The 21,739-nt window shown below is 38.9% G+C and overlaps 1 long non-coding RNA gene and 1 pseudogene across 2 annotated transcripts in view; one reads left to right on the top strand and one right to left on the bottom strand.

Annotated features, from left to right (window-relative positions):
• LOC307180738 overlaps nt 1-21,739 on the top strand; it is a 734,518-nt gene that overhangs the window by 101,569 nt on the left and 611,210 nt on the right. The gene's annotated exons all lie outside the window — the stretch shown is intronic.
• Nucleotides 5,413-6,403, bottom strand: LOC307180149 (ferritin light chain-like; annotated as a pseudogene). The gene has a single exon. The product of its transcript is annotated as a ferritin light chain-like (transcript).

Raw genomic sequence — 21,739 nt, 5'->3', positions numbered from 1 at the left:
CACTGAAATGCCTTTTTCTTTTCCCAGAGAGAGACTGCTGTCCTAGAATTATAGCAGCATATTAAAGAAAACAATTACATCCTTTAAAAATAAATTTCCCAGCTCCCATGGGATGTTATCTTGGGAAAACTTGATACTTTATTAAAAAAACAAAAAGAGCTCATACACAACAATATCTCATGTCAGTTAAGTGCTTAGAGCAGAAGTTTCCTTTGGTGAATCTTATATGTTTCTAGTGGGAATTTTAAGTTTATTTTGCTTAAATATTTCAAGTAAGATTAAATTATGTAATTAATAAGAGCAATTCTAAGATGTTTTTCCAAACATAAACAGGTATTTTGATTTTGAGGACTACAATGCTGAAAATTTGGATCTGCCCTGAGTGCTTGTTCACCATTAGTGAGAAAAATAACAAATTGAACTTAGGAGTTAATGTCTTTTTAAAAAGTTTAAAAAGTTGCCTTGGATGACTATCTGTTTCATTCTTTAATGTTGGTGCTTAATCTATTGTAATAAAGATTTCTGTTTTTTTTAACTGTAAAACGGATAATGGAGTATAAAGCATGCTAATTTCTTTCTCAGTTACCCACACATATGGGGAACACGACTGTTCAAGTCAAAAGAGCTGGATCAGTACTGATGATAAGGTGGCAGCGTCTCTTAATCACAGGCAGAGAACACTAGAAATGATTAGAAATGCATGGGAGCCTTTCCTCTTTTGTGCTTTTTTTCTGTCATGGCACTAACTGTGCTATTTTGTAGTTGTTGGTTTATGGGCATGCCTCTTGCATAGACTGTGTGCTTCTTGAAGGTAAGGACCCTGCTTTTCTTTTTTCCTTTTTTTTTTTTTTTTTAAATTGAAGTATAATTGATTTGCAATGTTATATTTAACATTGGTTTTCATCTTCATTAACCCCCTCACTTAGCACAGTGACTACCATGATATTAGGGGCTGAAATAGGCCTGCCGATTGAACACCTTGTGTTATAAAGACCCATGAGAACAGTGACTCTGTTGACTTCATTTTTATCTCTTGAGCGTCTAGTACACTTCCTGGCTAAATGAATGTGAAATAGGTGAAACCAAAGCTTTATATTTTGTGAATAACTTGTATATACATCACCTTATTTCAGCCTTTCACAAGCTTCATGGACTAGTAGATAGGGTAGTTTATTATTATCCCCATTTTCTAGATGGGGAGACAAAGATCCAGAGAGATGAATTAACTTACTAAAATTAACTTAACTTACTAAAACTTATAACTATTTAGTGAAAACGGGGTAAGGGAGCTCATCTATTGTCAGTAATTGCCCTTAAGAATAGGTCTTGAGCTCACAGACATAGAAAACAAACTTATGGTTACCAAAGGGGAAAGGGGAGGGGAGGGAAGGATAAATTGGAGTTTGGGATTAACAGACACACACTACTATATATAAAATAGATAAACAGGTCCTACTGTATAGCACAGGGAACTATATTCAGTATCTTGTAATAACCTATTATGGAAAAGAATCTGAAAAAGAATATATATATGTATATCTGAATCACTTTGCTGTACACCTGAAGCTAACACAAAATTGTAAATCAACTATACTTCCATTTAAGAAAAGAGAAAAATAAGAAAAAAATAGGTCTTGAGGTAGTCTGCTCCCACTTCTAAACAGGGAAAAGAATGTTGCTGTGACTGCACATGGGTATTGGCAAGTACTTACTCCTCAGAGAGATTTGAGTGTCTGTGTGTGTTTGGTGACATTCTTTCAGCTCCTTCAAAGATGTGAAGACTGATTATTTATACATCATCTAGTGTTTAACAATTTCTTTTACACAATCTTTGTAACATGCTAACTAATATAAATAAGGCCTCTTTTCCCTTAAGGCGGCGGAATATTTCCCACAGCTTTTCCAATCTAACTTTTGGTGCAATGCTCAACAGCAGACAATCTAAATGGCAGTGTGGGGACTTCCCTGGTGGTCCAGTGGTTAAGACTCTGTGCTCTCAATGCAGGGGGCCTGGGTTTGATCCCTGGTCAGGGAACTAGATCCCACATGCCGCAACTAAAGTTCCTGCATGCTGCAACTAAAAGATCCCACACACAGCTACGAAGATCCCACGTGCCGCAACTAAGACCTGATGCAGCTAAATAAATAATATTAAGAAAAAGATAAAATAAATGGCAGTGTGATCATGGAACTGATACTCTAGGGTTGCAAAACTATCCCAATGTTTGATTAAAAAAATTAGTGTCAGAACATTCTGGAAAAATATTTTAATTCATGTTAAAGAGGACTGCAACTGAGTATTTTCAGAAAAGCAAAGCTTTGGGAAGATAATATAAAATAACTTTTTTACACTTATTGCTAAAGGACTCTAAAGTATACTCTCCCTAAAGTAGCCCATGCTCTGCTTCATCCTAACTTGTAATGGTTTTCCAATAATACAGTAGCTTGATGTTGTCATTTTAAGTGGAAATCCACTCTGATCAAATCTTAAGTTGCTACTCCAGTGTTTGATGAACTCCAGACATTTGTGCCTGCTGCTCTTTTTTCATTGATTAAAAACCTCCTGGCAGGGCTTCCCTGGTGGTGCGGTGGTTGCGAGTCCACCCGCCGATGCAGGGCACATGGGTTCGTGCCGCGGTCTGGGAAGATCCCACATGCCGCGGAGCGGCTGGGCCCGTGAGCCATGGCCGCTGAGCCTGCACGTCCGGAGCCTGTGCTCCGCAACGGGAGAGGCCCGCGTACCGCAAAAAAAAAAAAAAAAAAAAAAAAAAAACCTCCTGGCAGGTCACACGATCTTATCCTATTCAGCAATCAAAAAGCATCTGGGTCACTGCCAACATGCGGGAGGAAAGAGAAACGGATGTGATTACCTGTTAAAATTAGCGAGCTTTATATCTAGAGGCCCTAGTGGATGGAGATATTTTGCTACCTTCTGAGTTCTTCCTTTGAATAAATTTTAAATGTGTTACATGAGGATTATTAAAGATGCTCTTTATTTCAGAGTCTTCCTAAGATCTTCCTCACATTGAGTACAACTCCTGGAGTCTTAAACCTATTTTGCTTTTCTAGGAATCAATCTTTTTCTGGGGGATGGGAGGTGGAAGGATAAGTAAAGTTAACAGCTGTTTCCTTCTTCCTTCCCTTCATCCATCCATCCATCCTTCCTTCCTTCCTCCCTTCCTCCTTCCCTTCTTTCTTTCCTTCCTTCCTTCCTTCTTTTCTTTCTTTATTAGGAGCAGCCCTAGCAGGAAACACACAAACCAAAACCACTCCAAGAAAACCCAAACAATAACACCTGTCCAGGTCTTTGTTGGTAAAGTCTTGAGTTGCCCTACAGGGCAAGGATGGATAGAAGTTTATACTTCTATACTTCTGTCAATTTGGTGAGTGGTTATTGCTGGATAGGAAGAGGTTCCTTAAGACTGTGGTCAGGGAGGTGGCGATACTACTGTTGGTGGGAGGTATATGCTGGGGACGGATCAAAAAAGATCCTCGGTCTTGCCTTGAGAGGACAGTGAGGATCCCCTGGGGTAAATCGTAGAGTCAGTGGAGGCATGGAGAAACCATGGCTGAAAGGCAGGTCTGTCACCTTGCTTCCTGCCATATACTCTACGGAGCACTGGCACCTGGCAGATGGTAGAGAATCAGAATTCAGTGGCATCATTGGGTAGCAGAATCATCAGTAATGATGGTGTCCACCAGATATTAAGGATTAGCCATTCTCTCTCATTTTCTTGTGACTTAGTATAAGCTCTGAGATTCCTATAAAAGCTCATAGGGGTGGAAGCTCCAAGAATGACTGATAGTGAGTGAGTGCCCTGTCAACTAGGAATATGAGAGCTCAGAACTAAGTTGGACTTAATTTAAAAAACAAAACAAAAAAATGTGCTATTTCTTGTACTAAAGCAATCAGGAACAAATTCATGCCTATCACAAATACATTTAAAAAATGGAAGGATGCATCTAACCTCTGGGAAGTGGGATGGGGTTCAGAGGAGCTTTCACTTTTTACTTAAAATGTATGTGTGTATGTGTGTGTATCTGGGGGCAAGGATAATAATACTTTCAAAACAAAAACAAAAGTCAATTTGGGTTGAGAAGAGGATCTGGAGATGCACAGGTATCTTCAAAGTCATCTGGATCAGCCCTAAGCCTGATGCATATTCCTAGGATGACTTAGAGCCTGGAAGCCCTAAATTCACACATAGCTTTGAAAGGGATAAACTAGGAGAATAGCTTTGAAGGGGATAAACTAGGAGAAAAGCAAAAGCATATGATCTCTTCTACTCATTATCCAATTCCACAAAGAATGTTTGCAAGGATGAATATTTTATACTGTTTCATAAAATGCAACTATATCACCAATTAAATACCACTTATTAATTTATTCAACATTTAACGAATATTTCTTGGTAGCCTATTATGTGCCAGGCACTTTTCTAGGCACTTAGGATACATAGCGTAATAAAAATAAATTAATTAATTCTGCTCCTTCTGCCCATTTTAATTGGCTATTTTTTGTGTGCCTCCACACTGTTGGTATGGGGCGTACCATTCTACTGTATTGTTTATCACATTTTATTAAAGTAATCAGTTTATGCAATTTGGGTTGAAAACAGCTTTTATAACATAAAAGCAGAAAATGTGAAAAGATGAGAATAATGGATTTGACTGAATAAAAGTTAAAACTGCACAGAAAAAAATAAAACATCAAGGAAAATGATAAGGTAGGAGAAATATTTGCAACATAAATGACACACAGGTTTCTATCTGTAATACATAAAGAGTTCTTCCAGAACACTAAGCAACAAATCAATAACCAATTGAAAAATCTCCAAAGGGCACAAACAGAAAATGTATTAAAGGAGAAATACATAGCTAATAAATATATTTAAACATTTTAAACATTTATGCTCACTAGTAACCAAGGAAATGTAAATCTAAGCAGCAAGATACTATCTCTAGCTATCAAATTGGCAAAGACTAAAATTTTTAAATCTCCAGTTCTAATTCTTTAACAGTTTCCCAAACTTCATACTGTTGACATTTGGGGCAGGATCATTCTTTGTTGTGGAGGGCTGTCCTGTGCATTGTAAGATGTTTAGCAGCATCCCTGCCCTCTACCCACTAGATGCCAGTAACATCCCCTTCCTGTTGTGACAGCCAAAAATGTCTCCAGGAATTACCAAATGTCTTCTGGGAGGCAAGATTGCCCTGAGTTGAGAACCACTGCTCTAAACTTACGGAGGTACTTGGCCTTCTTCCCACTCACTGTCACCTCTCTTACTTTCATACCTGTGCACATTAATTTTTTTTTTTCTTCTGCAAAAAGCGTTATTGTTTCCATTTGTTCCAAGGCTTGGGAGAGGGCTCCAGGGCGGTTAAAAAGCTGCCTAGTGGCTGCAGAGCAGGGCTTCAGGCAGAAGCTCTGACGCCAGAGGGGCTCCTCAGAGGCCGCTGGACTTCAGAGACTCCTGTTCTTGCTCAAGGGTGAGCCTTTCAAAGAGATACTCGCCCAGCACAGCCTGCGGACCAGCCAGCCTGCGGAGATTGGTCAGGTGGTCGCCCATCTTCTTGATGAGTTTCATCTGCTCCTCCAGGAAGTAGCTCTCCAGGAAGTCACAGAGCTGGGGATCTGCGCGGGCAGAACCCAGGGCATGCAGATCCAAAAGCGTCTGATTCAGGTTCTTCATGAGCAGGATGGCTTCCATAGCATCCTGGGTTTTACTCTGCTCATTTCGGGAGACTTCTGCACGTCTTGGAGGAAGGCACGGCCGCCGTGCTGGTTTTGCATTTTCAAGAGATGCTGGGCACCCTTGAGCTTCTCTTCGGCCAATTCATGGAAAAATTGGCCTCCACAGCCACATCGTCCTGGTGGAAATAGGAGCCCAGAGAGAGGTAAGTGCAGGAGGCACACAGATGCATGTTGGTTAGGCGGCTGATTGCGGCCTCCACCTCGATGGAATAATTCTGATGAATCTGGGAGCTCATGGTTGAAGGGTAATAAGGAGCTAAGTTCAAAAAATAATGTTGGCTTGTCCTGGAGGCCGAGGATAGCTGAGTTGCTGGTTCTGAAGGTTGCGACTGGAAAAAAGTTTGGAGGGTGATCGGAGGCTGGAGGAAGGGGCTGTCCCTGGCTCTGTTCCATCCAAACACTGTTGAAGCAAGAAACAGATCCCCAGGAGTGCTGAGCGCACTGCTCAGATCTATGCATATTCTTGCTCCTGTACATTTCCTTTCCTACTCTTATCATCTTTCATGTTTCTGTTGAGGCTTTTGAGAAACTTTCCATGACCTCTCAAGATGGGTTCCCATCACGCCCTGCATTTACCCTGATCTCAGCACTTTTTACAGTCTTCTACTTTATGTAATTATTAGCCAGTCTCTTCTAATAGAATGTAAACTCCCCATAGGCCCATCCTAGCAACTTTTGCCTTTGTGGGCCTCTTTCTCCATAACAAATATTAAAATTATATTTTATGACTGCATTAGTATAAAGACTAATACAATCCAGCCAGGATTATATTCATTTTTTTCCTTCTCATCCTAAAGGAAATTAAAATATTTTGTAGACCCCTAAAAAATATTGTGGGTCTTAGGCACTGTGTTCACCATGCCTAATGGATAAGCTGGCCCTGGCTTCAAAAAGATGAACAGTGCCTGTCTTGGTCACTACTGTACACCCAATGCCTAATACTAAGTAGCTGTTTAGTAAACATTTCTCAAATGAATAAAAGGATTAAAATTTTACTAAACAGGAAGTATTTCTAAATACTTGAACTGCAAAAGACTTCAAATAAATTTCACCAAGTCAAGATATACTCATTTCATTAGATTTTGTTCCTAAATTCGTTTGTGCTCTAGTTTTGATCTACTCAAAAAATGTTCTGCATTCTCTCATCATATTTATTATTAAAATATTTCTGATATGATTTAAAAAAAATTTAAACAGATCCTTGATCAGCTAGCTTTCCACTTCATTCTGATCAAATACCTGTGGTTAAACTGAAAATATAGGCCCATGGTATATATCAGATTACTTTATGTGGCTTCTTCCATAATTTTTCAACTGGCTTTCTTTTATTTTGAAAAATATGGCTATAATATTTAAATTTGCAAGTCTGGTAGGATGTGTAAGAGTTAACTGATAATTAAGAGTCCATTTTGCTTTGCTGGTACTTAGAATTGTGGTTTTTGATAGTTTTACGAATTTGCAATTTTGTCAGTTTACCTAAGGGGTCATCAAGCACTGCCGTATTGATCTATGCTAACCAGCATATAGTCCCTGCCCTCAAGGAGTTCACAGATTAGTGCTGTTCTTCAAACAGTTTCCTTTCTGGGATTAAAATGCATGCTTACAGTTAGCCCTCCTTATCCACAGTTTCCAAATCTGTGGATTCAACCAACAGTGGATGAAAAATAGTCAGAGAAAAAAATTCCAGAAAGTTCCAAAAAGCAAAACTTGAATTTACTGTACACTGGCAAGTATTTACATAGCTTTTGCATTGTATTTACAACTATTTACATAGCATTTACATTGTATTAGCTATTATAAGTAATCTAGAGATGATTTAAAGTGTACAGGAGGATGTGCATAGGTTATATGCAAATACTATGCTATTTTTAAAAAATAAATTTATTTATTTTATTTATTTATTTTTGGCTGCATTGGGTCTTCATTGCTGTGCAGGCTTCTCATTACAGTGGCTTCTCTTGTTGTAGATCACAGGCTTTAGGTGTGCGGGCTTCAGTAGTTGTGGCACACGGGCTCAGTAGTTGTGGCTTGCGGGCTCTAGAGCGCAGGCTCGGTAGTTGTGGCACACGGGCTTAGTTGCTCCGCGGCATGTGGGATCCTCCCAGACCAGCGATCGAACCCGTGTCCCCTGCATTGGCAGGTGGATTCTTAACCACTGTGCCACCAGGGAAGTCCCACTATGCTATTTTATATAAGGGACTTGAGCATCCTCTGATTTTGGTAACTGTGGGGTGTGGGTGGGGTTTCCCAATCCCCTGTGGATACCGAGGGACAACTGTACATTAGTAATAAAAGGCCTACTAGATATTTGTGGAATAAAAGCAAAATAATTGATAGTCTTGGGAGAAGAGTGCATCACAGGCATGTTTAAGCCAAGCAAACTACTCCTGTTCTACTCTACAGCATATCTTTCTAGCAATAGAATATTTATGTCCTCCTGCTCTGTTAGCCACTGTTCAAAATGTCTTTCTACAACTAAGAGTCATGACGTTGTCCTTCTTGAATTAAATATACTTTTGTAACACGTTGCAGTTCCCATGAGGACAGATATTATTCAGTGATAGCATTTTAGGTTGTGTGATTTGTGATGACATGGCCGAAAACTCTTTTGTTTCATTAATAACATTTCTCCCTTTGTAGGATAATCTTTAAACAGGTTTCCCACCGTGTATTAAATCCAGCTAAAGGATGTGGTTTCAAGTTTGATTCCACAAAGGATGTGGCTTAATTTGGTTTCTATGAATCAATTGTCACCTCAGTTAAACCTCCCCTAAGCCTGTTGGTCAGAATCAATTGCTTTGGGACTTCCCTGGTGGCACAGTGGTTAAGAATCAGCCTGCCAACGGAGGGGACACAGGTTTGATCCCTGGTCTGGGAAGATCCTACATGCCGCAGAGCAACTAAGCCCGTGTGCCACAACTACTGAGCCTATGCTCTAGAGCCCACAAGCCACAACTACTGAGCCCGTGAGCCACAACTACTGAAGTCTGTGAGCCTAGAACCCTTGCTCCGCAACAAGAGAAGCTACCACAATGAGAAGCCCGCACACCGCAAGGAAGAGAAGCCCCTGCTTGCCACAACTAGAGAAAGGCCGCACCCAGCAACAAAGACCCAACGCAGCCAAAAATAAATAAACAAGTTAATTAATTAATTAATTTTTTAAAAAGGAAGAATCAATTGCTTCTTTCCCTGAGCTCTCCCAGTAGGGTATTTTTATCTCTAGTATTTAGTTATTTGCCTAATTCTCTTATCTGTTACTAGAAGGAAGAAGGGATTCTCTTATTCCTCTCTATGCTCCCCTAAGCACCTAGCATATGCCTTGTACATAGTAGGTCTCAAAACATTTTTGCTGGATTAAAAATATTTTCATAGAAGAAATAGAATTTGTAATACCCATGATATCCTGAGACCTTAATGCACTTTAACAGTATGGGTGTGTGAGTGTATTTGGTGGAACTCCTGTGTGAAATCTGCCTAGATTTTTTTTTTTTTTTTCAAACAGGATTTTCATCAGCCAGGCAGCTTTTAGTGTTCAACACCTTATCACTACAGGCAGTAAATTTCTTTGAAAATGCCAAGTGAGGGTCATTGGGCTAATGGATTTATTCACTATGATATTCTAGGAAATTATGCCATCCAACTTGCCAGAAGTTGTTTCAAGGTCAAATACTGAAATATCTAAGTAGATTACAAGGGTGCCTGGAAGATTCTTTTTTGATAGTCTCGCCTATTTCTACATCTCTATTACCAACTCTGATTACATATTTCTATTATCCAATGTTCAGATGTACTTTCTTTACCATTCTTTCTATTTATAATTAGGATCCAGCACTTACTTGAATTTTCAGCTCACTGGATATTTCAGAAAATTTTACCCTTTGAGCAGCACTTCTTTGGCCCTAAAAACCAAGGAATAAAACCAGGAGGATGAAATAGTAACACTTCATTTGGAAATGGCTTCCTCTAGAGCAAGTGAACTCTGATTGGGAATTAGAATATGATCACACAGGTGTACTGAACGGGCTGAACAAACTCTCTTCTTACTGACAGATGTGTAATGATTGGCAAGTATTAAGACAATGGAAAATACAGCTCTCCCTCAGTCAGATCCTCTGAAAACATTATCCCTCCCTGGCCACTTCCTGTCCAGTTATTCACTCAAGACAGGTCTTCAATCACCTGGCCAATTATAAAACACACCACTAGCTACCTGATTACTCTCTGGCTTCCTATTTACTTTGACAGATCTCTGATCATTGGGTTCATTAAAGGAAAAAACACCATCATAGAAAGACATTAAGTGTATAACAAAGGCCCCAGCTTAAGTGTAAGTGGTGCTCAAGTATGTTTCAAAATGCCCCAATAGACTGTATATATATTCCGTGAAGGCAGAGGCCATCTCTCTTATAATTTCTGAGCTACACCTCTGTCTTCATTGTCACTTTTGGGCTTATTGGTTTGACATTTCTCCTGTTTTTTTTTTTCTTGGTGCAACATTTTATTATTTTTTTAATTAAAAAATTTTTTAATTGAAGCGTAGTTGATTTACAGTATTATATTAGCTTCAGGTAACAACATGGTGATTCAAAAGTTTTATAGATTATACTCAATTTAAAGTTATTATAAAATATTGGCTATATTCCTTGTGCTGTACAATACATCCTTGTAGCTTATTTTATACATAGTAGTTTGTATCTCTTAATCCCCTACCTTTGTCCCTCCCCGCTTCCCTCCCTCAGCTGGTAACCACTAGTTTTCTATATCCGTGAGTCTGTTTCTGTTTTGCTACATACATTCATTTATTTCTCCAGTTTAATTCCACACCTCGTTTTGGCTTCGTTTGATTCCACATGACTTCCTTGAACTCCATACTCCATGTGTTACTGGCACTTTGGGGAATCAAGGAGGAAGAGTGCTAGATGGGGCAGGGGGGATGGAGGGCCACAAAGTAGGGGAGATAAGAGGTCAGCAGCTTTCAGACATATGATGATAAGGGGATAGAGAATCAGTGAGGGATGTATTTGGGGATGAGATTACAGGTCTGCAGCCACAGACCCGCACCCCAGGAATCCTTGGATTTTAGGGAGGGTGCGGGACTTTTCATTGTATAAGTAATGGTGATTTACATCATTTTATAGTTGGATATTACATAAAAAGCGTGGCTTCAGAAGATTGGAGAACTTGGCAGCATTTGGGTATTCGAGCAGTTTTTGTTTTTTTAATTGTTATTCAAGTCAAGAATTCTGTTGTCTTCTAGCAATTGTTTTTTATATACAGCTGTGTTTGTTAAAAATCCTGGGTTGGATTTTAACCTGGTTGAAGAGGAAAATCAAAGAGGGAGGCAGAGAAGCCTTTCTTTACCTCTGTGCCAAGGGAGTATATGAGAATTTTAACACAAGATGTAGTCCTGGATTTGATTCGGGAAAATACCAGAGAAGGCTATAACTGAGTTCCTATAAAGAAATAAGTTCTTTAATTCAATGTCATCTTTTACTTACCAAGAAGACCATGCCATCACAGTGTGCCAGAAAAGTAGAATTCTGTTATGTTTACCTTGAAGTGCTGGGTGTAATGAAGTCATTGGCAAGCGCTATTTATTTTTTAAAGGCAAGCACAAGAAAAATAATAAAACTCAAACCTCTACATTTCTATTGATCACAGGATGCAGATCTTATTCATTGTCTCTTTATCTGTCAAGAAATGGGAACATATAGTTTTAAAAAATGTTAAAACTTTGATCTCGTTTTCTTCTCTGCCTCTCCAGTAAATTCTCCGAGTATTTGAAAAGGTGGAAAGATTAGAGAAAACTTTCTTTTGATGTCTAGACACTATTTGGTTAGAATCATAGCAAACATGTTTTGTTTTTGAAGAAGCAGTGCAGAATACGGTGTCAATGCTGGGATAAATTATACAATGGGAATACAGAAGTGTTACATAGCGTCTTCAGACACTAACACTTGGAGTTTGTAATAAATTTGGGGAAAACACATTTATTAAGTTAAGCAATAAATTGTAAGAACTAGACTTAATTGTGGTCTGTAACATGTTCAGCCAAACAATAAATATGCTTGTAAGGTGAAATGGTTTAATTCTATATGTTAATTCTCAATATGTTAGTTATATGGATTTCTGTGCAGGAAGAAGTACTAGACCAAAATATAATCCGGTAGTAAACTAAATATGAGAAATCATAAAGTTTTTATATCTATTGATTATTTTCAAAGTGGAAGGGATGTTGTGTCTGCTATTAGGTAATGTTTGGTCCTTGTTTCTTGTTTTACGTGTCGGGGGTTGGTTATCACAAAGGCTTGCTTTGGGGTCTGGAGGAAACAGAGATGCCTGAGTTTATACTGTTCAGCCATTGTGTTTCACAGTGGCTTCAGGGAGAAAATAATAATTCCTGTGATGACCTGGTAGTTTCTCGTCTATGCAAGTCTAAGAAATTTGGACAGGGGCACTATGTGTCAGTCACTATTTTGTGTTTAAGAGATTCAGTGATGATCAACCACCTATATATTCAAGGGAAAAGAGCAGAGGCATGGACTCAATTATTGAAGCCCAGTCCTCCATATGCTGAAAAGCAAAGGCCCACATAGAATTAGAGATATAATTTTTCCTCTTTTCATAGGAAAGGGGAATGTGAGGCAATTTATTAAAATAACCTGTAAAATGTCCTCAAGCAATTGAGGGTGGTTGTTAGCTTTTTTGACAGGAAAATTATTTTTCTATCTGTATTATGATGTGAAGGTTATCTTCATCTGGGAGATTTTGTAATTCTGCATTGATCGAGAGACTGTTACTTATTTTTAAAACTAGTGTATGCAAATTATGATTAAATTCCTGACGATTTAATCTTTTGAATATCATTTTAAAAATAGGAATGATGGCACACTGAGATGATAATTAACTCATTATGAATAATTTATTTTATACCTTGAAACTCGGCATAGAGCAAAGTTGTTGTTACCTAAATTTTCAAGCAGATTCTAGTCAAGATAGGAGTAAGTTCAAGTCCTATGTGTAGTATTGCATATTAAGTGAGAAATCTCATTACAGGAGTCCTGCATTTAATGTCTCTTAATTTATAATATTCATGCTAAAAGTTCCCAGCTTGGGACCCTGAAAGAATTATAATGTCCAAATAGTGTTTTTATAGTATATATATTTTAATTATTTTAGCTTTCCTGAAAAAAATAACCAAATCTACTTTGACTTTGGTAGCTTTTATATTTTAAAAGTTTACAGCAATTATAATTATTCTTTTTTAAGCTGGTGAGTGACTATAACCATCTTCTGATTACAGATTTCAAATAATCAAGGCCATTAGACATCATAGGATTTGCCAGGATCAAACTGCATGTCATTCGTGGATTATATTAAATTCTGATGTCAAGGAGGAATACTTTGATCCACTGTTTGTCTATTTATTTATTTTATCTTTATGCATTTTGTTTAACTATTTAGCACTTACTATGTGCCCAACAATATTCCAAGTATTTATAATGACCCTATGAGGCAAGCACTATTATGATCCTCGTTTTATTGAGGAGGAGTGTGGTTTAGTAAAAATAGTATGAATTTTAGCATGAAACGGACTTAGATTAAATCCTGAATCCACCACCTACTAACAATGTGGCCCTGGGTTTTTAATGTGTACTTAAGTCTCTAAGCCTCAATTTCCTTTACACAAAATACGGGAAGATACTCACTACCTTCCAGGGTTATTGTGAACATTAAATAAGAATATTGGAAAGCACCTAGAACAGTTTCTGGCATATCAAAACTTCTCAATACAGTTTAATTTTCTTCCCATTCACTAGCCTTGTGTTAGTCAGAACTCTTAGTTACAAGTGATGGAAATCCACATCAAACAGCCTTAAAAAAAAAAAAGGAATATGTTCATTCATTTAACTGGGAAATTCAAGGGGTTCCACCAATATCATTAGAATGTCTTTCTTTCTCTTGGCACTGCCCTCCACTGTTTTGGCTTATTTTCAGGCAGACTATCAATCCTTTTAAAATCTTAATCGGCTTTTTGCCAGTTTACATCTGGTCGGTTTCATGGTCTGGTAACCAAAGACACATTTCTCTTAGAGTCATAGACCTTGAATCTGGGCCTCAGAATTTCTGCCTTTACGCAACAAACCAAGATGTTATGCTCATTGACACAGCCCTTAGTTAAATGGCATCTTGTTCTTTCTTGGAACAAGTTATAGTAGGTTAGGGTATGATGGGGGTGCAGTTAATCTGCTCCTTGCCCAAGGCAGAATCCTAATAGACTGTTCTTTAAAATGCAGACAATTGTGCTCTCTGTCACATAGGGAACTCACAGGATAAGGTCTCTGGTAGGGAGCTAGGGGATCAGTACCGGTCTTATCTCCTGCTATATCTGCTATTCCCCAAAACTTGTTCACACTACGTTTAGCTTGGAGCAGAGTACACATACAGTACTTCCAACCTGGTAAGATTCATGATTATCTATCTGTCAGCCATTTTGTATTTCAGGTCATAAGCTGAAAGTATCTCTATTTTCTCCCCTGTCCTCTTTCAGACATACCAGCTTGGACCATACATTTTACCCTCCTTGAATAGGCACTTATTCAAGAACAAAGGCAGTAGGCAATGAAATCCAATATCTTAAAGTATTTATATCAAGCCCCTAAACTTTGGTAAGCCCAAGGTCTGAGTCCTAAGATGCAACAGGGGCAGTTTAATAAACTACTGCAAAATAAGAGTTTGCCAATTTCATGGCTGGAGACAGGAGAATTGAGTGTCCCACGTTTCATTTGCAATCAACCAGTTCCATGTTTGGGATCTGTTACTTTCCAGTATCACTCTTATAAATGTCAATATCAATTTTATGAAATATCCCTTTGGACCATGACAGAGGTTTGGCTGCTATTGGTCCCTTTAGCACAAATATCGGCACGGTAATTTCCCTTAGCTTCCAGAGAGTCAAGTATAGAATGCCCCCAAATCTTAAAAAAAAGCTAAAGCTGCAGGTAAAATATTGCATTCAATAATTCCCAAATATAGGGGCCATTTAAAATTTTATATTTTCTGGAAGTAAGGAAGCCAATGTTGTTTCCACAACATTCCAAAACCACGGGCTACTCCAAAAGCATATCTGCTATCAGTGTAAATATTGGCAATTTTGTCCTTGGCTATAAAACACAAGCCCATGTAAGAGCTTATAATTAAGCCTGCTGCGCCAGAGTAATCATAGGTAAAGATGTTGCCTCAACAACTTCAAAAGGATTTGTAATACCACACCTAGCACAATATTTGCCATTGTCACCATTTAAATAAGAATCATCAGTGAACCATGAGAAGTCAACATTACCCAGTGGAATTTCCTGTGGATCCTTACGAGGAGTCAGGAGGTGGTGTGTCAGCCTTAAGCTGTCCTAAGGGACTTAGCTGGTGACAGAGAGGAGAAGAGCATCCGGGTTAAGGTTATTACAACATAAGAGTTATGTGAGGAGCAGTTAACAAAAGGACTTCATAGGAGGTGAGGCAGCTGACTGAGAAATGTTGAGTGTGATGAGAAATCAGGAGAGCTCCTACTACATGAGGTACAAAAATGATTAAAGGGGATCCCACAATGATTTTTTCAGTGGCCTTAACTGAAAGGACAGGGGCCGTAATGACTCTAAGGCAAGGGGGGTATTCCTGTGCCACAGGGCCCAGTTTCTGGCTATAATACTCTATGGGTCAGTGGTGGTCCTCATGTTTTTGGGTGAGTACCCCAAGTGCATTTCCTTCCCTTTCATATACAAAAAGGAAAAAGGGAATCTGATCATTGGGATGTCCAAGGGCAGGTGGGTTCTTCAAACTCTCCTTTAAGGCGTTGAAGGCTATGTCATCTGGTTTTTCCCATAAAATTGGGTTACAATTTTAACTGTTTAGTAAAACATATAAAGGTTTGGCCATAAGAGAGAAATTTGGAATCCGATTTTGGCAATAACCAACTAGGCTGAGAAAACCTTGCAATTGGTGCTTAGTTTTGGGAAACTTAGGAAACTCTCTGGATCTAGCTGTAGCCCTTATCCTGATATCCTAAATAACAAACCTGGGTTTGGGAAAACTTGCAGTTTTCTTTGGTGACTCTGTGTCCCTTAAGGCTAAAAGCTTTAGCATGTGGATGTAAGGAGACTTGAGAAAGAGAGCAAAGAAGCAAATCATTCACATATTACAACAAAGCAGAACCCCTAGGGAACTTTATATCATTCAGATCAGCCTTCAGGATTTGCGAGAAATAAGGACTTTCTCGGTACAACCCTGAGGCATTACTGTCTAGGTGAATTGCTTTTCTTCCCAAGTGAAGGCAAGAAAGGTATATTGGCTAGCTTCATCAACTGGAATACTAAAGAATGTGCTGCATAAAGAAATTACAGTAAAGAATTTGCTGCCAGTGGGAGTGGTTGTTAGTAGCCTATGAAAGTTAGAAACAACAGGATGTGGAAGGATAACAGTGTTGTTTATTGCTTAGAGGTCCTGGACAAACCTCCACCCTCAGCCGGTAGGTTTTCTCACCAGTAGATAGGGGTATTACAGGGACTAGTACAAGGAATAACGAGGCCTTGAGCCTTGTAATCTTCTGTTATGGGCTTCATGCCTTGAGGGCTTTTTACGTATAGAGTATTGATGAATTCTGGGAAGAGGTTTTGGGGGTCTAATGGAAGGTATGCAGTGAATTTTGCCAACATCAGTTGGAGATTTTGCCCATAAGGAAAGTGGTAGCTGATTCAATAGGGACAAATGATCAGTGTTTCCAGAATCAGCTCTAGTGCTATCAGAGAGGAACAAATAAAAGATGCCAAAGGGTCATTTAATTCATCTGGTGGGTTACTTTGACGACTCCTGTCAGTTTCTAAAATGATTTCCCCATTTTTGGAGAAATAAATTCTGGCATGATACTTCTCTAAGAAGTCTGCCTAATAAACGGACAGGGGTGAGGAACTAAGGAGAAAACGGTGTGTATCTTTCAAAGGGCCTAAACAAAATGGAATGGGTTCAGAGACAGGAACTTCTGGAGATATATTTTTTTTTAACATCTTTATTGGGGTATAATTGCTTTACAATGGTGTGTTAGTTTCTGCTTTATAACAAAGTGAATCAGCTATACATTTACATATGTTCCCATATCTCTTCCCTCTTGCATATCCCTCCCTCCCACCCTCCCTATCCCACCCCTCCAGGTAGTCACAAACCACTGAGCTGATCTCCCTGTGCTATGCGGCTGCTTCCCACTAGCTATCTACCTTACGTTTGGTAGTGTATATATGTCCATGCCTCTCTCTCGCTTTGTCACAGCTCACCATTCCCCCTCCCCATATCCTCAAGTCCGTTCTCTAGTAGGTCTGTGTCTTTATTCCTGTCTTACCCCTAGGTTCTTCATGACATTTTTTTTTCTTAAATTCCATATATATGTGTTACCATACGGTATTTGTCTTTCTCTTTCTGACTTACTTCACTCTGGATGACAGATTCTAGGTCTATCCACCTCATTACAAATAGCTCAGTTTCGTTTCTTTTTATGGCTGAGTAATATTCCATTGTATATATGTGCCACATCTTCTTTATCCATTCATCCGATGATGGGCACTTAGGTTGTTTCCATCTCCGGGCTATTGTAAATAGAGCTGCAACGAACAATTTGGTACATGACTCTTTTTGAATTATGGTTTTCTCAGGGTATATGCCCAGTAGTGGGATTGCTGGGTCATATGGTAGTTCTATTTGTAGTTTTTTAAGGAACCTCCATACTGTTCTCCACAGTGGCTGTACCAATTCACATTCTCACCAGCAGTGCAAGAGTGTTCCCTTTTCTCCACACCCTCTCCAGCATTTATTGTTTCTAGATTTTTTGATGATGGCCATTCTGACGGTGTGAGATGATATCTCATTGTAGTTTTGATTTGCATTTCTCTAATGATTAATGATGTTGAGCATTCTTTCATGTGTTTGTTGGCAGTCTGTATATCTTCTTTGGAGAAATGTCTATTTAGGTCTTCTGCCCATTTTTGGACTGGGTTGTTTGTTTTTTTGTAATTGAGCTGCATGTGCTGCTTATAAATTTTGGAGATTAATCCTTTGTCAGTTGCTTCATTTGCAAATATTTTCTCCCATTCTGAGGGTTGTCTTTTGCTCTTGTTTATGGTTTCCTTTGCTGTGCAAAAGCTTTGAAGTTTCATTAGGTCCCATTTGTTTATTTTTGTTTTTATTTCCATTTCTCTAGGAGGTGGGTCAGAAAGGACCTTGCTGTGATTTATGTCATACAATGTTCTGCCTATGTTTTCCTCTAAGAGTTTGATAGTTTCTGGCCTTACATTTAGGTCTTTAATCCATTTTGAGCTTATTTTTGTGTATGGTGTTAGGGAGTGATCTAATCTCATACTTTTACATGTACCTGTCCAGTTTTCCCAGCACCACTTATTGAAGAGGCTGTCCTTTCTCCACTGTACATTCCTGCCTCCTTTATCAAAGATAAGGTGACCTTATGTGCGTGGGTTTATCTCTGGGCTTTCTATCCTGTTCCATTGATCTATCTTTCTGTTTTTGTGCCAGTACCATACTCTCTTGATTACTGTAGCTTTGTAGTATAGTCTGAAGTCAGGGAGCCTGATTCCTCCAGCTCTGTTTTTCGTTCTCCAGATTGCTTTGGCTATTTGGGGTCTTTTGTGTTTCCATACAAATTGTGAAATTTTTTGTTCTAGTTCTGTGAAAAATGCCAGTGGTAGTTTGATAGGGATTGCATTGAATCTGTAGATTGCTTTGGGTAGTAGAGTCATTTTCACAATGTTGATTCTTCCAATCCAAGAACATGGTATATCTCTCCATCTATTTGTATCATCTTAGTTTCTTTCATCAGTGTCTTATAATTTTCTGCATACAGGTCTTTTGTCTCCTTAGGTAGGTTTATTCCTAGATATCTTATTCTTTTTGTTGCAATGGTAAATGGGAGTGTTTTCTTGATTTCACTTTCAGATTTTCCATCATTAGTGTATAGGAATGCCAGCGATTTCTGTGAATTAATTTTGTATCCTGCAACTTTACCAAATTCATTGATTAGCTCTAGTAGTTTTCTGGTAGCATCTTTAGGATTCTCTATGTATAGCATCATGTCATCTGCAAACAATGACAGCTTTACTTCTTCTTTTCCGATTTGGATTTCTTTTATTTCCTTTTCTTCTCTGATTGTTGTGGCTAAAACTTCCAAAACTATGTTGAATAAGAGTGGTGACAATGGGCAACCTTGTCTTGTTCCTGATCTTAGTGGAAATGCTTTCAGTTTTTCACCATTGAGGATGATGTTGGCTGTGGGTTTGTCATATATGGCCTTTATTATGTTGAGGAAAGTTCCCTCTATGCCTGCTTTCTGCAGGGTTTTTGTTATAAATTGGTGTTGAATTTTGTCAAAAGCTTTCTCTGCATCTTTTGAGATGATCATATGGTTTTTCTCCTTCAATTTGTTAATATGGTGTATCACGTTGATTGATTTGCGTATATTGAAGAATCCTTGCATTCCTGGAATAAACCCCACTTGATCATGGTGTATGATCCGTTTAATGTGCTGTTGGATTCTGTTTGCTAGTATTTTGTTGAGGATCTTTGCATCTATGTTCATCAGTGATATTGGCCTGTAGTTTTCTTTCTTTGTGACATCCTTGTCTGGTTTTGATATCAGGGTGATGGTGGCCTCGTAGAATGAATTTGGGAGTGTTCCTCCCTCTGCTATATTTTGGAAGAGTCTGAGAAGGATAGGTGATAGCTCTTCTCTAAATGTTTGATAGAATTCGCCTGTGAAGCCATCTGGTCCTGGGCTTTTGCTTGTTGGAAGATTTTTAATCACAGTTTCAATTTCAGTGCTTGTGATTGGTCTGTTCATATTTTCTATTTCTTCCTGATTCAGTCTTGGCAGGTTGTGCCTTTCTAAGAATTTGTCCATTTCTTCCAGGTTGTCCATTTTATTGGCATAGAGTTGCTTGTAGTAATCTCTCATGATCTTTTGTATTTCTGCAGTGTCAGTTGTTACTTCTCCTTTTTCATTTCTAATTCTATTGATTTGAGTCTTCTTCTTTTTTTTCTTGATGAATCTGGCTAATGGTTTATCCATTTTATTTATCTTCTCAAAGAACCAGCTTTTAGTTTTATGATCTTTGCTATCGTTGCCTTCATTTCTTTTTCATTTATTTCTGATCTGATTTTTATGATTTCTTTCCTTCTGCTAACTTTGGGGTTTTTTTGTTCTTTCTCTAATTGCTTTAGGTGCAAGGTTAGGTTGTTTATTCGAGATGTTTCCTGTTTTTAAGGTGGGCTTGTATTGCTATAATCTTCCCTCTTAGAACTGCTTTTGCTGCATCCCATAGGTTTTGGGGCATCGTGTCTCCATTGTCATTTGTTTCTAGGTATTTTTTTAATTTCCTCTTTGATTTCTTCAGTGATCGCTTCGTTATTAAGTAGTGTATTGTTTAGCCTCCATGTGTTTTTATTTTTTACAGATCTTTTCCTGTAATTGATATCTAGTCTCATAGCGTTGTGGTCAGAAAAGATACTTGATACAATTTCAATTTTCTTAAATTTACCAAGACTTGATTTGAACTTCTGGAGATTTAAAGCAGCAGTGGCTGCTTTACAGTAGAGGGTTTGAGCACTGAGCATATGGCTCTAGTGTCAGTTAGGACTGGAAGAGATTCATCCCCAGTACAGAAACATGTTTTTCCAAGCAGATTAAGAGGGAATATGGGGAAGAGCCCTTGTAGTTCCCTGGAGAATTGGGAGGACATTGTGCAAAGGCTGGTTAGAAGCCTGAAGGGGCCTAAAACTCTTAAATTTGTTAACAATCTCTTTTCCAATGTCCTGGCTCTTTGCAATAATAGCAGAATCTAGGAGTGTTTTCATTTCTTTTAGGAGCCCTAGAAGGGAAGGAGGTGAAATCTGAAACAAAGAAGCCAAGGAAGAAGAGCCTGAGGCTTCGGGAGCCATTTCATCTTTCTTTAATCATCTGTTTGCCTCAGCTAATCTTAAAATCTTATTTTGCAGAGAGGCAATTTTAGTCTCAAAATGCTAGTTGAAATAAGCATTCCACTCAATTCTGGGAAGTTTGGAGCTATCGTAGTGGACTTTGGTTTTAGGGAAATTAAGTCTGGGGATTTGAGAAGTTCCCCATAGTGGCCATTGATATTCTAAATTGCCTTTGGTCAGGTTGGTCCATTTACTTAGAAATATGCATGAGGAAGGACCCAGGTTTTTAAACATAAAATTGCTTGAGGTCCCTGTAGGGAGGTGCCCTCAAAATGCTTAGATAACTGTGATACCATTTCCTAGAGATTTTTCCTCTAAGGAACAATTTTCAAACAGCTTAAATGGCTTACAGCAACAAAGGGTTCAATTCAAATAGTTTGCAAGCCAGTCCCAGCCAGTCTTAAGGAGATAGCTTGGTCCCAGAGCCAGGCCAAAGGCTTTTAAAAAAAAAAAAAATTTTTTTTTAAAGCCAGTATCCAAAGGACTAGGCCAAAGACTGAAAAAACCAGCACTGTTTCAGGGAAACAACCCCTGTTCCTGAGAGGGTCAAAGGCTGGCCAGCTTTAGTCAAACAGTCTGATCCCAAATCAGACTGAAGTGCCAAGCAAGTTCTTGCATACAGAGCAAGGCCTTAACCAGAAAGACAGAAATGGATCCCGAGTGGGCTTCCCTGGTGGCGCAGTGGTTGAGAGTCCGCCTGCCGATGCAGGCGACACGGGTTCGTGCCCGGTCCGGGAAGATCCCACATGCTAGGCCCGTGAGCCATGGCCGCTGAGCCTGCACATCCGGAGCCTGTGCTCCGCAACGGGAAAGACCACAACAGTGAGAGGCCCGCGTACCGCGAGAAAAAAAAAAAAAAAGGATCCCGAGTAAAGGCCAGGGAGCTTCAAATGCAAAGGGGGCATAAGCTCAGATCTAGGAGAAAGATGTACCTTCAAACTTCAAACTTTAGGGTTG

The sequence above is a fragment of the Stenella coeruleoalba genome, assembly GCF_951394435.1.
Source record: "Stenella coeruleoalba genome assembly, chromosome: X".
Taxonomy (NCBI): Eukaryota; Metazoa; Chordata; class Mammalia; order Artiodactyla; family Delphinidae; genus Stenella; species Stenella coeruleoalba.
This window is presented reverse-complemented; position numbering and strand designations above follow the sequence as displayed.